This window comes from Psammomys obesus, unplaced genomic scaffold (assembly GCF_907164565.1).
Source record: "Psammomys obesus unplaced genomic scaffold, mPsaObe1.curated_primary_1811, whole genome shotgun sequence".
In the NCBI taxonomy this organism is placed as follows: Eukaryota; Metazoa; Chordata; class Mammalia; order Rodentia; family Muridae; genus Psammomys; species Psammomys obesus.
The window spans coordinates 18,828,474-18,843,657 of NW_026591598.1; positions in this window are offsets into that span (position 1 = coordinate 18,828,474).

Below are 15,184 nucleotides of genomic sequence, written 5' to 3' on the forward strand. Positions count from 1 at the left end.
AGAGACAGGGTTTCTCTGTGTAGCCTTGGCTGTCCTGGACTTGCCCTGTAGACCAGGCTGGCCTCGAACACACAGAGATCCACCTGCCTCTGCCTTCCAAGTGCTGGGACTAAAGGTGTGCACCACCGTGCCCAGCTTGTTTTTGTTTTTCAAGACAGAGTTTCTTTGCCTAGCCCTGGCTATCTTGGAACGTGATCTGTACACCAGGCTGGCCTGCTTTCCATTTTTAAGTGTCTTACTCAGGACAGTGACTGAACCTGACTTGGGGTACAGTTTGTGACCCTCAAATTTGATAATAGGATCAAACCCACTCCCCAGTCTCCTGATGATGAAAGTGGAGTCAGAATTCTAGTTTATGGGGCTGGAGTGGCTCAGAGGTTAAGAGCGCTGACTGCTCTTCCAGAGGACCCGGGTTCAATTCCCAGCACACACATGGCAGCTTACAACTATCTGTAATTTCCCTCACACAGACATACATGCAGGTAAAACACAAATGCACATAAAATAAAAATAAATAAATTATTTTTTAAAAAGAAGCCTAGTTTATTTGTGTGCCCACCACAGCCTCACACCCAGGGAAGTGGGGAGCGCCCGGGGTATGGCTCCCCACGGCAGGGCCCAGAAGGGGCACAGCACCCCCGCACGGCTTCCGGGAGGGGGCCTCTCAGATAACAGCTGATCCTCAGGTTTTGTTCCTGGCACAAAGGCCCCCGGATCCAGGCTTAGCAGTGAATGGTGAGTAGAGGCTGCGGTCCCCTCCCTTGGCTGGGCTGGCAGCTCCGGGCTGGCAGTTCCTCCAGGGCCTGGAAAGCCTACCTTGCTTCACAGAGGGGCTGCAAAGCCCTGGGACATTAAAGGAGGCCGTGGGAGGCTGGGGTGCACACCTGGGCACACTCTGTCCTCCGGGCGGTGTCGGCAGCGGTTCAGTGAAGTCTCATTCAGAAACTCAAACTCTCAGTGTCTGGGAGCGGCACGGGATGCCCAGCCAAGTTCGAATTTTGGAAGTCCGGATGAATATTCTAGCTCTGGTCCAGAGAGGGTGGGAGCTCTACCCAGCAGCACACAAGCCGAATCAGTGAGCAGGTCCAGGAGGAATCCGGAGCAGGTCCAACCTGGGGTCAACCTGGACAAAGGCAGCCAGAAGGAGAGGGCACATGAGAGGGTCTGACCCAGAAGAAGGAAAGATGAAGGCTTTCCTAAGGGAAGGAGAAGGGTCCCCACTGGATGGAGCTCTTGGAAGAGGAGAAATGAGAACCAAGATTTCTTTACCTAAAGCCCCATGTCCGCTGTGAGAAGGGGTCTGGGGTCACCCTGACCTGGGACTCAGATTTTCCTAAGACAGAAAGAGAGTGGCCGTGTGCTGGGCTCTGGGAGATGTGGTGGGTGGAGGAAGGCTGTCACCAGCGGCCTATCCTGGAATCCGGCCATGCAGTGCTGCCTCAGGGAGATATAAATCCCTCTCTGGGCTGAAGCGAGTCTCCATCCAGGAACTAACTCAAAACCTCCAGGCTCCCTCATCCTGTCACGGGGTGTGGAAACTGTAACTGAGGGTCCCCTCGCTGAGTGGAATCTCAGGAGAAGCTTTCATGCCAGGTCTGCTCTTCAGACAAAACCTTAGGTTCAGGCAGGCCTTGTCCAAGACCACATAGGCTGAGAAGATCTCAGAGTCTCTGGACCTCCACTTTGGCCCCCTTCCTGAGGCCTGCTGCTGGTCTGCTGCTGCTGAGGGGACCCAGAGCCAAGGCTGCCACAGAATGCCGAGCCCTAGAGTGAGGCTCCCTCCTGCCCAGTGCCAGGGTGGCAGGGCAAGGAAGGCGAAGCGGCTTACCTGGCCCCCAGGTCCCAACCCTGCTGCTGTGGCACCCCCAGGAATGCTATTGCATTCCTGTGGTGGGGTGTGGCTGCCCACAGCTCTGTTTGCCCAAGGCCTGGCCTGGTTGCTAAGTAAGCCTTGGCTCCAGGTGCTGAGTCAGCAAGCTCGGTGCCCATCATTCCCAGTCACCAGTTAGGAAGTGGCAGGAGGCTCTGTCTCTCCCCCCACCCCGGAGGAGGGAGGGTTGCCTTGAGGCTCAAAGGTGGGGACTTGGAAAGCAGGGAGGGCTGGCCGAAGCTGGGCCCAGCAGTCTGGGTGCCAGGCTGTAAGAACTTGGAGGACACTTGTGCGTGTTTCAGAAACCAAGGTGAGGATTTTGGACCCAGCGGAAAGGGACTGCTTTTCTGGGCACCTGCATATGACCGTGACCGGCGCCGGGCAGGCTGCTGTGTCCCAGTCCCTTATCTCATGTAATAAAACTGATTCAGCCATTTCTTGCCCTTGGTTTTGCATGTGGGGAAACTGAGATGTATTCCAGGACTGGCAATAAGAGCCTGGACTGGCCCCTCTCCCTCTGGTTCATCTCCCTCTGGTCCTCAGTGTCCTATGCTGGCCAAGGGTCACAGAAGGTCTCTAATCCTAGAAGGAAGGAAAGAGTGGCCCGAGGGCTCTGGAGGACAGAGACTTCCCTGGCTGGCCTCTCCCCTGAGGCCGCCTTTGATCGTCCAGCGCGGCTACCTCAGATTCCCCTTATCTTTATGGGCAGCACCCTTGGCCTGCTGCCTCCCCACCCCAGCCTGGCATCCTGAGGGTGAGACACAGCTCCCTCCTGAGAGAAACAGGAGTGGAGCAGAAGGCCAAAGCCACAGGGCCAAGAGATATCGGAAGTCTTGGATGTTAGCTTTCCGGGTCAGATCTTTTCCATCTAGGCCTGCTGACAGTAGGATGTCAGGGTGTGGGCACTGGGTGCCAGGGTGGGGCCTACAGGGTGAAGTCTGCAGGTCAAGAGGCCAGGATTTTCAGTGGCTGGTTTTGGTGACTTTTGATAAGAGAAGAAAGCAATGGCAGAGTCATCAGGACATGGGGTGGGGGTACTTTTTTGTTTGTTTTCTGAGACAGTTCTGGCTGTCCTGGACTCACTTTGTAGACCAGGATAGTCTCGAATGCAAAGGAGATCTGTTTGCCTCTGCTTCCCGAGTGCTGGAATTAGAGGCATGTGTGCCACCATGACGGGCTGGGGGGGGGGGGGGGGAGAAACTCTAAGGTGGCCAAACACTTTTTACTCCATTGTCCCGTCCGGTTCTGAGGCCCTGATGCCCCATGCCTGTCTCTCAGAACAGAAGACACTGACTTGAGTCCAGGCCACAGGTGGCAGTGTCTGCCGTGCTAATGCCCCCTTCCCTGAGAGGCTAAGAGTTGTCGAAGTCTGACAAGGCAGGCCTCAGCCCTTGGACACATCCCTGGCGTTCGTGTAGGCCAACGGCTCCATCCCTGGAAACCCTGCTCTGCCTGGGGGGGGGGGGGGGCATTGCCCTCCACCAGGGGGAATTCACAACCACAGGGTGGAGGCCAGGCTGGTCTGGAGGTTAGGAAGGTAGGGTGGGGCCTCAGGACCCTGGGTCAGGCCTGGATGAAGACAGGTTCATAGAGGGGGAGGGTCCTCCAGGTGAGCCCGAGGCTTAGGTTCAGGTCATAACACAGGCAGGTGCTCTGTGCAAAACAGTTATCAGCATTGCTCCCTGGGGAGAGAGGGCCAAGACAGAGCATCTATTACTAAGCAGACTCCCTCCTCCCCAGCTCCCCACCACACACCCTCCTGCACAGACACAGGGCCCTTCACACGCAGCTACAGGAAGACATTGCTTCATTTTGTCTCTGTGTGTGGTGTATGTGTGTGTGTGCATGTTCACGTATGTGCAGATGCTTATGTGTGGAGGTCAGAGGACAACCTGGGATGTCCTTTCTCAGGTTTGCACCCTTGTGTTTGAGATAGGGTCTTTCCCTGGCCTGAAACTTGACAAGTAGCATAGGCTAGCCCCTGCCCTCTCCTCCCCGGTGCTCGATTTTAAATGTATTCCACCACACCTGGATTTTGACGTGTATTGAATTCAGGGTCTCATATTGGCAAGGCAAGTGTTTCTTCAACTGAATTCTTTCTCCAGCACTCCTCCACATTCTTATAACATATATTTAAAGACAAGATCTGAGGGTTGGAGAGATGGCTCAGGGGTTCTGAGTACTGGCTGCTCTTCCAAGGACCCAGGTTCTGTTCCTGGCATCGGTAACTCCAGTTTCAGGGGATTTAATGTCCTTTTTCAGTCTCTGAGGGCCCCTGGCACACATACGGTACATGTACATACATGTAGGCTAAACACCCACACGCATAAAAATAAAATAAATAAAGTTGAAGAAAAGACAGGTTGTCATGTAGCCCAGGATGGCCTCCAGCTCATGGTCCTGTCTCTGCCTCTCAGGTTAACTTGGATTACAACAGTGTATCTATCAAACCTGGCTCTTTTCTTCTGGTTTACTGAGATAGGGCCTCACTATGTAGACTAGGCTGGTCTGGAACTCACTATGTTGCTCAGGCTAACCTGAAACTCTCGACAATCCCTTTGCCCTGACCTTCAGAACGCTGGAACTGCAGTGCACCTTAGCACACAGCCCCACTTCGGGCAGAGCCAACCCTGGGCTTCGTGCGGGTTAGGCAAGCACTGGACCTCCTGCCCCCCACCGCCAGCATTAGTTGTACGAAACCCTTTGCCTCTAGGCGCCCCTCTCGTCTCTCAGTCTCTCCGTCAGTGCAGGCTGCTAACAGCGGCCTGTCTCACGCAGCCTGTATCCCAAAGCCTCAGACATGCAGGCACTGTGCGGCACCACACTTTCACCTGACCCCGCAGCGCGGCTCAACCCTGCCCTCAGGGCTCATTCGTCACGTGCCTTCCCACAAGGCCCACCCCCGAGTCTACAACATGGAAGAACCGTGACCAGCCCTCCAAAGGAAGCCGTGGCTCCTCCACCAGCAGCAAGCTAGCTCCAGGGCTGACCCCAGGTCAGCCAGACCCCACAGGGTTTAAAGTTCTCGTGAGCTCCACAGAGCTGGCTTCAAATCAGTCTCCCCTCACCTGTAAAACAGGGGAGGTGAACAGCCATCAGGATGGACTCTGTGACAGGGCCCATATTCAGTGTGGCTTGTGTCAAGTTCTGGGTCAAAGCCACATGCTCAACGCACGCTGGCCATGTGGTCACTGCAAGACAGAGGCCTCTGTGGAAGGAGGCATGATTGCCAGGTGCCTTTAGCAAGCCTATTATGTTCTAGGCCCTGAGCTGGGGGCACTGGAGCCTCAGACTGACAGACAGCAAAGTAAAGCAGTCTCCATTCCCTCCCTTTCCTGGCACTCGCCCTGCACTAGGAATGCATCAGTAGGCAGTTTTGAGTTGGTGCAAGGTACACTGGGAATTGCAGGCTGCCTGGGAAGGCACGGTGCTGCCACTTGCCAGCCACTGATGTTTCACTCTTCCATCCATGAAATGGGCATGGAATGACCACCTGGCTGGGCTGCTGTCCATGTGCCAGAGCTATGGGCAGGAAGCTGGGCTCAGCAGCAGTAGAGATGATGGCTGTGGGTGGTTGCCAGGGGTGTCATCTCTTGACCCCTCTCTCTCCTTTTAAGCCTTTGTTGGGAAGGGTCTCAGTACGGCCAAGGCTGTCTGTTCCCATGGCGGAGTCAAGCCCTGGAGTCAGTCACCAGGTCTGAAGGCCAGGGAGGAGGCTGAGGATTCCCGGATGCACCTGTCCCTGGTAAGATAAGGCGAGTCTGATCAGGCTGGCTTTGGGCATTTCTAGTGACCACAGAGCTGGGCAAAAGGCAGGGATGGCCTTCCAACTGTGTCCGCAGGAAGAGGCTGAGTGGGGAGGCGGGGTCACAGACCATGCCTGGCGCTTCAGCATGGAGGGGGGGAGGGGTTGGAAGTCCCTTAGAGATGAGGTCCACTCAGGGCCACAAGGGTGGGGCTCACTGGGGTGCAGCAGGCCGGGTGGGGGTGGGCCATGCCAAGGGCCAGCAGGAGCCTGGTACCCTATCTGAGGACGTTCAGAGCCCGAGCGGGGTGTAGTTCAGTGGAAGGGGTCCATGAAGGTGTGGTACTCAGCTGTCCGCCATCTCCTTCCCGCTTTGGGTGTCAAGTTGTCAGAGTCTGGTACCCGACCCTTCCCTCTAAAACAAAAATTTTTTAAATTATTTTTATTTTGGAGACAGAGTCTCACTCTATATCCTTGAGTGGAACGCGCCCTGTAGACCAGGATGGCCTCAGGCTCACAGAGATCCCCTCCCTTCTGCATCCAAGTGCTGGGGTTAAAATCGGGTGCCTAGCCCTTATTTAGTTTGTGTGTGCACACAGCAGCCAGCAGCACGAGCCACGGAGGCAGGCATGCGGAGGTCAGAGGGTAACTAGTGACAATCAGTTCTCTCCTTTCACCATGTGGGCTCCAGGCATCGAACCTTAGGAAATCATGGCACAACAGTAAGCGTCTACTAGAGGAGTCATTGCGCCAGTCCCTCCTTCTTATACTTGGGCAAACTGAGGCCAGGTGATTTTACCCCCCTCTGCCAGCTGGTCTTTGGTATGAGGACAAAAGATGACGGTTCCAAAGGGCATCGTGGTGCTTGGCTTGAGGTCAATGTTTACAAGTGCGAGCTATGACCATTGGTGGCCATTGCTAGGAAACGCCAGTAGCCCACCCCGGCCCCCTGCAGGTGGCAGTGGCTGAAGGCTTCCTGGAGGAGGTGACTCTCAAAGGCGCTAGGGGAAGAGGGGGCGGAGAAGGGCGGCAGGGGAGCGGGGACCACCCGGAGGAGCCGGTGGAGGTATGCAGAGCGCGCAGCAGGAGCGTCCGGTGACCCCGGGCCGGTCTCACCCGCCTCGCCCTCCGCGGGAATGTGCCTCGTTTTCAAGGCAACCGAGGTAGCCACTCTGCAGGCCGCGACCCCCTTTACGAGGCGCAGAGCCGGTTCCTCCCCGCGGGGCGCAGACCGGGCCGCTCCATAAACCTCACATGGAGACCCTCAAAGGCGGCACCTGCGGGGTCGGAAGCGGGGACAGCCGGTGCGAGACGAGACGGGGCGGGGCGGCTGCCCAAGACCTGTGGCCTCCCCTCCCCCAGAGCCTGGGACCGGCCGGCCCCGCGCTCCAAGTAGCCCCGCGTGCTGCTGGGCTCCTGGCCTTTCTTCCCTCGCCCTAGGCTTGTTGCTGCCTGGCACACCTCGCAGCCTCCGGGAGGGCCAAGGGTGGCAGGGAATGGTCTGGGGAGGCCTGGGGGCTGGGTTTGGCGTTCTTGGACAGGATCGCCTGGGCACTGGTGGGGCCCCGCCGATCATCTGGAATTATGCTTATGGTTTTGTTTTATTTTGGTTAGATGGATCCTCATGTAGCCCAAACTGGCCACCATCTCTGCTAAGTAGCCAAGGCTGTCCTTGAAATCCTCATCCTTTTGCCTCTACCTCTCTAGTGCTGGGATTATAGGCCTAAAACACACACCAAAATGTGTGTGTGTGTGTGTGTGTGTGTGTGTGTGTGTGTGTGTTGAGACCAGTTTCACTATGCAGCCCAAATTGGCTTCAAACTCAGAGTAATCCTCCTGTTTCAACATCTGGGATCCCAGGTGTGAGCCACCACACTCCATCTATGTGTGTCATTTTGAAGAAGCCTTTGATGGACCTGGTGAGAAGCCCAAACACACAGGAAGCACACACAGTAAACTAGCTGCTTACACCCACCCCAGGAGCTTCCTAGTTTCCAAACACTTAACACCTGGTCCTCAAGCAAGATGGTGCCCAGGTTCCTAGACTTGAGAGAGGGGAGGACCCCCAACTCTTATACTCCTCACTAGGCTTGCACCCTCACAAGCTCACACACACGCTGAGAAGTGCCCGGTGCCCAGCCAGAGCTGAGCACAGCTATCGGAACACACACGTCCACGCACCCACCGTGTGTGCCCAAGAGAAACTACCCTGAAACACAAACTTTCCTAATGACTAAACCTCAAGGACTCCCTATGAATCAACGTGGATCAGGGTCCTGGACTCCCCCTCCTGTCCCTGTTCCTCTTTCCTGTCCCATTTCCCTCCATCTCTCTGTGTCTCTTCATTAAGCCAGTCTCAGGGGAACCCAGCTCTCTCCTGCCCAGCCCCCTCCACCCATCCATCAGGTGTGAGGTGTGAATCCATGTCCATCTGCAGCTGTCCAGGCAAGGGAGAGCCCTTCCTCACTGGCTCTGGTCCTTCATCTCAGCCACACCTACTCCAGCAAGACCCCTCTCCCATCCTCAACAGGGGCTCTCATCACTCATCCAGACCCCCACCCACCCCTCCCTCATCCTCCTATCTGTTTCCCCAATCTGTCAATCAGTCTGTCTGAACACTGATCCATCCACCCTTCTTTCCTTCCTTCCCTGCTGGGCCCCATCTCTCTCAGCTCCCCCTGCGTCCCATCCATCAACTCACTGACAGCCCTACCCTGCCAGGTAGTCTCCTCCTGGCTGCTCATCTGTTTGTCTGTCCACCAGCCCATCCATCCATCTGTCTCCAAGCCCATCCATCATGCAGGATGGATGAACTTTCGGGTTCTCGCCACTAATCACATGCTTCCTGGTATAGACAAGCACTGGGTAGGAGTGTGTGTGCCCTTAGGTACCTTCCTGGACCTTCCCCCCAGGTACCCACTGTGCTAAATCAGGTACGTGTTCTGAGCCTGGGGAGGGGAGGAGTTAGGGAGCTGGTCTGGGGGTTTTCAGAGGCTTCAAACCCACAGCATGGCTTTCCCTACCCTTCTACTCCTCCTCCCTCTAGGCTTCCACCCAGGCCATTGGCCCAGCTGTCAGGATTCAGGAAGGAGGTGATACTTGTCAGGTCCCATCTCTCAACCCAGGGCACCCAAGTAGGGTGTTAGTGATAAAAATAAGCAGAGTTGGTGTTCTGAGGACATGCCATGTGCCAGGCATCGTGCCAGCTTTTCACACTTTCAAATCTACCCCCACAAGGCAGGTATTGCGATATTTTTATCCCCATTTGACACAGGAGAAAACACGCCTGGAGCCCAGACCCACCTCTTTGACCTCTTCACAGTGAATGAGAGCCATCCATGGTTCCATCTTCTGATATTTCAGGGGACACTGGCGTTTTTGGGTTGGGGGTAGGGAGCCAGACTAGGGAGAGGGCATAGAAGGCTACCTGGGTAGTAGAACCAGAACAATAGGGCCAGAGAAACTTGGTCTTTGTCACAGAAGTACGGTGCAGCTTTGTGCTGCTTACTTCACCTGTTCCTACCTCAGTTTCCTTGCCTGTGAAGTGGAGCCATAAGGATGATGAAACAAGACAATCTAGGGAAAACACTTAGACCGGAAGGCCCCAGGGTCAGAGCGGAAGGCTCTGGGATACAGATAGGGCTATTTCCTGGAGACCCCTTTGCCCCACCTCTATAGCACTGGGAATCCCCCACTATTTTTTTTTTTTTCTTTCTCTGAAACCTCCGATGGGCTCTAGGCAGAATGCCAGGCTTCGTGCTAGGCATACTTGTGCCAAACTCACACGTTTCTTAGAGGATGAGCTACTGTTAGCCTTGCATGTACCCATGGGAAAAAGTGTGGGCAAAGAGCAAAGAGCAAAGAGCCTCCGCTGCTGGGGTGGTGAGTGCAGGGTTGGCGAGAGTGACAGCCAGAGAGGACAGGAAATGCCAGAGCCAAGGAGAAGCAGGGTCCCCTGGTTTCTGAAGAGATCGCACAGGCTTGGTGAGGAAGGCCTTTCCCTGGAGCTGACAGCCTTCAGGTGCTATCATCCAACAAGATGAGAGCACAGGTTAGCAGTCAATCAGGCCTGTAGTGCTGGCTCTGGAATTTTCCGAAAGCCCTCCCCCTCCCCTCTTCCACAGAAAAGACACAACCCAGGGCTGGAGAGGTGCCTTAGTAGGTAAAGGCAGCTGTTTCCCAGCCTGAGGACCTGAAAGCCAACACTCCCAAAACACACAACACGCCCTCTGTTCTCCACTTGGGCACAGTGGCAGGCAGGCACAAAATAAGTATATGCTAGCCAGGGGTTATGGCCCAAGCCTTTAATTCCGGCACTTGGGAGGCAGAGGCAGGCAGAGCTGCAGGAGTCTGAGGTCAGCCTAGCCTACATAGCAAGTTCTAGGCCAGCCGAAGCTGGTGACTGGTCCCAAAATGAGACTGGTGCCCTCTTTCCCTCCCACCCTCCACCCCCCCGCCCCCCAAAAAAGATTTCTCATTTTGAAGCTGAGGCTGGCCTTGAACTCAGGGCAAGTCCTCTCCTACCTCTGAGACCCAGTAGCTGGACTTTGAGGGCCTGCGTCACTGTGGCTTGGCTTGCTTTACATTTAAAAACACTTGTTTGCACAGACCCAACACTGAGGCCTGAGCAAGTCCTGGGGTGTGGAAAGGGAAGTAAGGGTAAGGACCGGAGATCTAAACCCAGCTGGAAGGCCAGGAGGATGTGGACAGATGGGGGTGGGAAGGCCCAGCGGAATGAGGGGCGGGGGCTGGAGGAGGGGGCCGAGAAGCCAGACTGGAGGTGGGCGGAAGACACCCTGGTGACCCTAGGGACTGAGCGGAGGCCCCGCCCCTCCAGGAGGCCCCGCCCCGGGCCCCGCGGGCAGGATTTGCGAAGAACCCACTTCAAAGGGTCCCAGGAAGCGCTTGCGAGCCCCAGAGGAAGCGGTGCAGCCTCTAATCCAGCTCTGGGGGAGGGGGAAGCCCCGCAATTACACAAGGGTTTCCTCCTGTGCCACCCTCCTAAAATCTCGGAGCCCACACGTGAGTCCCCGACCCTTGCCTCAAGCCGCCTTATTCCCGGTGGTTGTGTGTTAGGGGAGGCAGTAAGCGGTGCTCAGCAAAGCTTTTTTTTTTTTTTTTTTTTTTTTCCTAGATCATCGCAGAGCCTCACCCGAAAAGCTGAGCAACCAATTTCATTTTCCCCCTGCGCTTGGAAAGTGCGTTCTTTTGAAAAGGAGGCTCTAGTCAAAGCCTGTGTGCGGTCCACAAATATTTGCTGAACACCTACTGTATGCCAGGCACCCCTGGGTCCAGGAAGAGGGAGTGAATTAGGCCCCTGCCCTTCAAGGACCTCCCTGCCTGAGGGAGAGGGTGCTATGGTATTCCTGACCTTGGGTTTGTCCTCGAAGGATAGTTAGTTGGCCCGTCAGCCTTCAGAAATGTAGAGAGAGGAACAGCTGAGATTGAAGGTACATTGACTGCCAAGGGCAACAGACTATGTGATCTGACGGAGTCTTAGCCGAGGCCCTGAAGTGTCCAAGCCTATCATTGTGCCTGTTTTACAAACCACACAGCTAGGGCTGGAGAGATGGCTCAGAGGTTAAGAGCACTGTCTGCTCTTCCAGAGGTCCTGAGTTCAATTCCCAGCAACCACATGGTGGCTCACAACCATCTATAATAAGATCTGGTGCACTCTACTGTCATGCAGATGTACATGCAAATAGAGCACTCATATGTAAAAATAAAGAAATAAATCTAAAAAAAAAAAAAAAAAAAAAGCAAACAAACCACACAGCTAAGCTTTGCAGCAAGAGGCAGATACTCAGGACCCCTCTCCTTCCATCTTAGCATTCATTTATCTACCCACCCACCCACCCACCCACCCACCGCTGCCAGAATCCTTCCGTCCACCTTCCATCCATTCCTCACTCTTCATTCATCCATTCACTCGACGTCCTCAGTCTGTCTTGGGTTCCCTCTGCCCGTTAGGGCTGCATTCTCTGGTGCTCCAGCAGGATGAAGAATGGGTAGCAACTGTCCAAATGGAAAGGGCACCTCAAAGAGAGCACAGCTTGGACTGTATGCAGGCAGGAAAGTGTTTGGTGCCCTTGGTTGTGTTGACATCTCTAGAGAGACTGAAGCACAAGAATGCAGAGCTAAGGGCTTTCACGGGGGACTCAGTGTCTCAAAATAAAAAAGAAGGCAGGCGGTGGTGGTGGTGCACGCCTTTAACTCCACCTAGCACTTCAGAGGCAGAGGCGGGAGGATTTCGGAGTCCAAGGACAGCCGGGGCTACACAGAGAAACCCCATCTAGGAGGATAAAAGGCAAAAACAGAAACAATAGATAAATAATAAAAATTTTAAAAAGTGAAAAGAAAACAAAGGGTTCACAAGGTCTCCATCAGGCACGAGCATCCGTGGACCGACTCTAGGCTCCAGCGCATGCATCTCATTCAACAATAACCCCCGCCCTCTCCACCCCTGCCTCAGGGAGAGGCCTCCTGGGGAGACGGTTAAGAGGATCAGGAACCTGAGAAAGAGTTCCCTTGGCTCTGTTGAGGCCTCAGGGGCTTGGGAGAAGACCTGTTCCCGGAAGCCACTGAGGGGACGGTCATTTCACTGGCCCGGAAGTGCTGGCTGCCAACCAGAGGCTCATTATTCCAGGTGAGAGGCTGTGGACTTCATGGGACAGAAGGGTTTGTCCTGGGCCCCAACTGGCTGAGATCCCGTCTCCAACTTCCCTGAGCTCATGGGAGCAAAACTGTCCACCTTATGGGGGTCAGCGTGACGTGACAAAGTTGCTTAGAACAGAGCCTGGCACTCAGTAAGCCCTTTAGACACAGCTGGCTCCAGTCACCCTTTTTGATGCTATCTGGCTCTTGGCCAAAGGCAGATGCACATCAAAGCTGGGTGGGGAAACTGAGGCATTCTGGTGGGTGGTCTGCTTTTGCCCAGCTTGAAGCAGAGCCCTAGCAAGGTGGGCACCTGAGGCGGTAGGTGAGCGTGCAGACTCTCTCTCTCTCTCTCTCTCTGGTTCCACCTGCCTGTCCTGGAAGCCTTGCCCGCTGCAGTGGCACTTAGGCCCCAGGGCTCCTTGGGGCCTTTACAGGGTAATTCCATCTTCATTACAGCCGATTACGCTGCAATAAATACCACGGTCCAGGGCCAATTTATGAGACTCAGTAGGGAACTTTCCCCTTAGCATCCAGTCACCTAGAGCCGGTCAGGAGAGGGGAGGGGTGTGCCAGCAAATGGGTGAGTAGAGCCCCTGCCTCCTGCCACTGTAGTATCATTTCTTCATAGCAGCTTCTGCTCAAGTTACGTGCTGAGGACAGTTAGTTAGCCTTCTGCGCAGCCCCGACCCCAGCACATAGCTCTGAACATACGGCCCCAACATTGAAGCCTGCTATCACCCTGGCCTGTTGAGGGAGCTCAACTTTTGGGGGGTATGAATAAAACACATTCGTGGCACAAATTGAAACAGCTAACACAGCACAGAAACTAGTGCATCTGAGAACTGGCCATTCACTTACAGCTTCATTCATTCAACAAAAGTATTTGTAGTACTCAGCTACTCGAAATACAGAGCCTGTAAATGTTCTGTCACACACACACACAGGGTGGTACAAACAACTCATGGGGCCGAATATGTCTCCTCACGCCTGTAATCCTAGTACCTGGGAGGTGGAGGGAGGAGGATCAGGAGTTCAAGGCCAGCCTCAGCCGTGTGAGACCTTGTCTCAACAGTCACACCAAGGAGCTGGAGAGAGGGCTCAGAGGCTAAGAACATTTCCTGCTCTTCAGGGAACTTGAGTTCAGTTCCAAGCACATACATCTGTCGGCTCACAACTGCTCCAACTCCAGCTCCAGGGGATCCTGTGCAGTCTGCTGGCCCCAGAGGCATCTGAAACACACACATGCCAAGAAGAAGAAGAAGGAGGAGGAGGAGGAGGAGGAGGAGGAGAAGAAGAAGAAGAAGAAGATCAAAACAAAACAAAAGCAACTGACAGGAAGTCTTAACCCAAACCACAGTGTCCCCAGCCTAGCGTGTCCAACAGAACACTTACCCATACCGTGTGTGTTCTGTACACATGCCCCACTCATCTGGATACCCATGCACGTGCCTGTCCACAGGACCCTGGCACACCACACTCCCTGCCTCCCCAGATGCGACTTCCTCTTGCCGAACCGCATGTAACCGTGATAACAGCTGAGGGCTGACTGGCACGTTCCGCATCCCGGTCTGTGCGGTTTTCTCTGCATGACCTTATCTGATCTTCACAGCGATTCTCCCAAGTAGGTTCTCAGCATCTCAGGGGGCCACAGGGAGACTTAGGGGAGCGAAGCGACTTGTCCAGACTCTCACTGTACCTCCTCCACCCTCTGTGCTCCCCACTGCTGTGAAGGGTGGCACACCCTTGCCCTCTCACACGCCAGCACACGCTCACGCACACGTCCACATCCACACTCAGTACCATACACAGTGCACCCCAATGCTTACGCCCCCACCTGTATATTCCAGTTCTTCAGCACTCAAACATGCTCACACACACATGTTCAGCTACTCGTGTGCCCACATTCTCAAAAGAAGGAGGCTCCCCTCCCATCATCCTGATCAAAGGCTTTAATTAACCCCAACACCTGTAATTAACCCTTTCTCTCCCCCTCCAGGGGAGATGTCTGGACCCGCTTCTCAAAAGCAGGCGCCAAGGCCAAGCTGGTGGGTAGGACCCCAGGAGGACCAGGATGAGCGGGGCCAGGGGAGTCACACCACGGAGAGGAAGGCCAGGGACTGAGAGGTGGACAGAAAGGTTAGGAGAACCAAACCCACTAACGCTGTTCCTTTTGCACTGGCCAAATGGTTGTGGGCCAGGCTGGCTGCTGAGTTAGCTCACTTTTCCTTCCGTTTGTTTCTCTCGGCGTCTCGCTAGGCGCCAAGCGAGAGGATGAACTCAGATCTGAGGAACCTTGGCAGAGAAAGGGTGGGTAGGAGGCAAGCGTCTCCAGAGTATCAAAACATAATCTCATTCTGTCATCCAAGCGCCAGGGGACAAGGTGTCCCATTGGAATCCAGAGGCAGAGGTCAAGAGTTAACCACGAGGGTGTTTGGTGGGTCCCCAGATGGAGCGGTGGTTAAAACATAGCCGGCCCAGACTCAAGTCGTGAGTCTAGACCTGTGAGTTGTGTAGCCTTTGGGCATCCTAGGAAACCTTTGAACTTTACCTTAAACCCTCCCTTCTCAAGTGAAGGTGAAGACACCTGTATGGCTGAAATGTCCCCAGAGGCACTGCGCTTGGAACACAGCTTAAAGGACCTTCCTTGCTGTGGCATTTCTTCTGGAGGTCTCAGGAAAGTTTGTGTGTGTGTGTGTGTGTGAGAGAGAGAGAGAGAGAGAGAGAGAGAGAGAGATATCAGGTGTTCTCCAGTCTTGTTGCTAAGGAGGCTTCTACTTCAATTTACAGCTCATTTCTCAGGTCTTTTCGGGCAAAAGGCTAGAAAAGGTACGCTCAGCGCTGATTCATTCCGCACCTTTGGGCTCAAAGATCAGATAACTGGGCACTAACCCTTGGAAAGACTTTCAAGGACG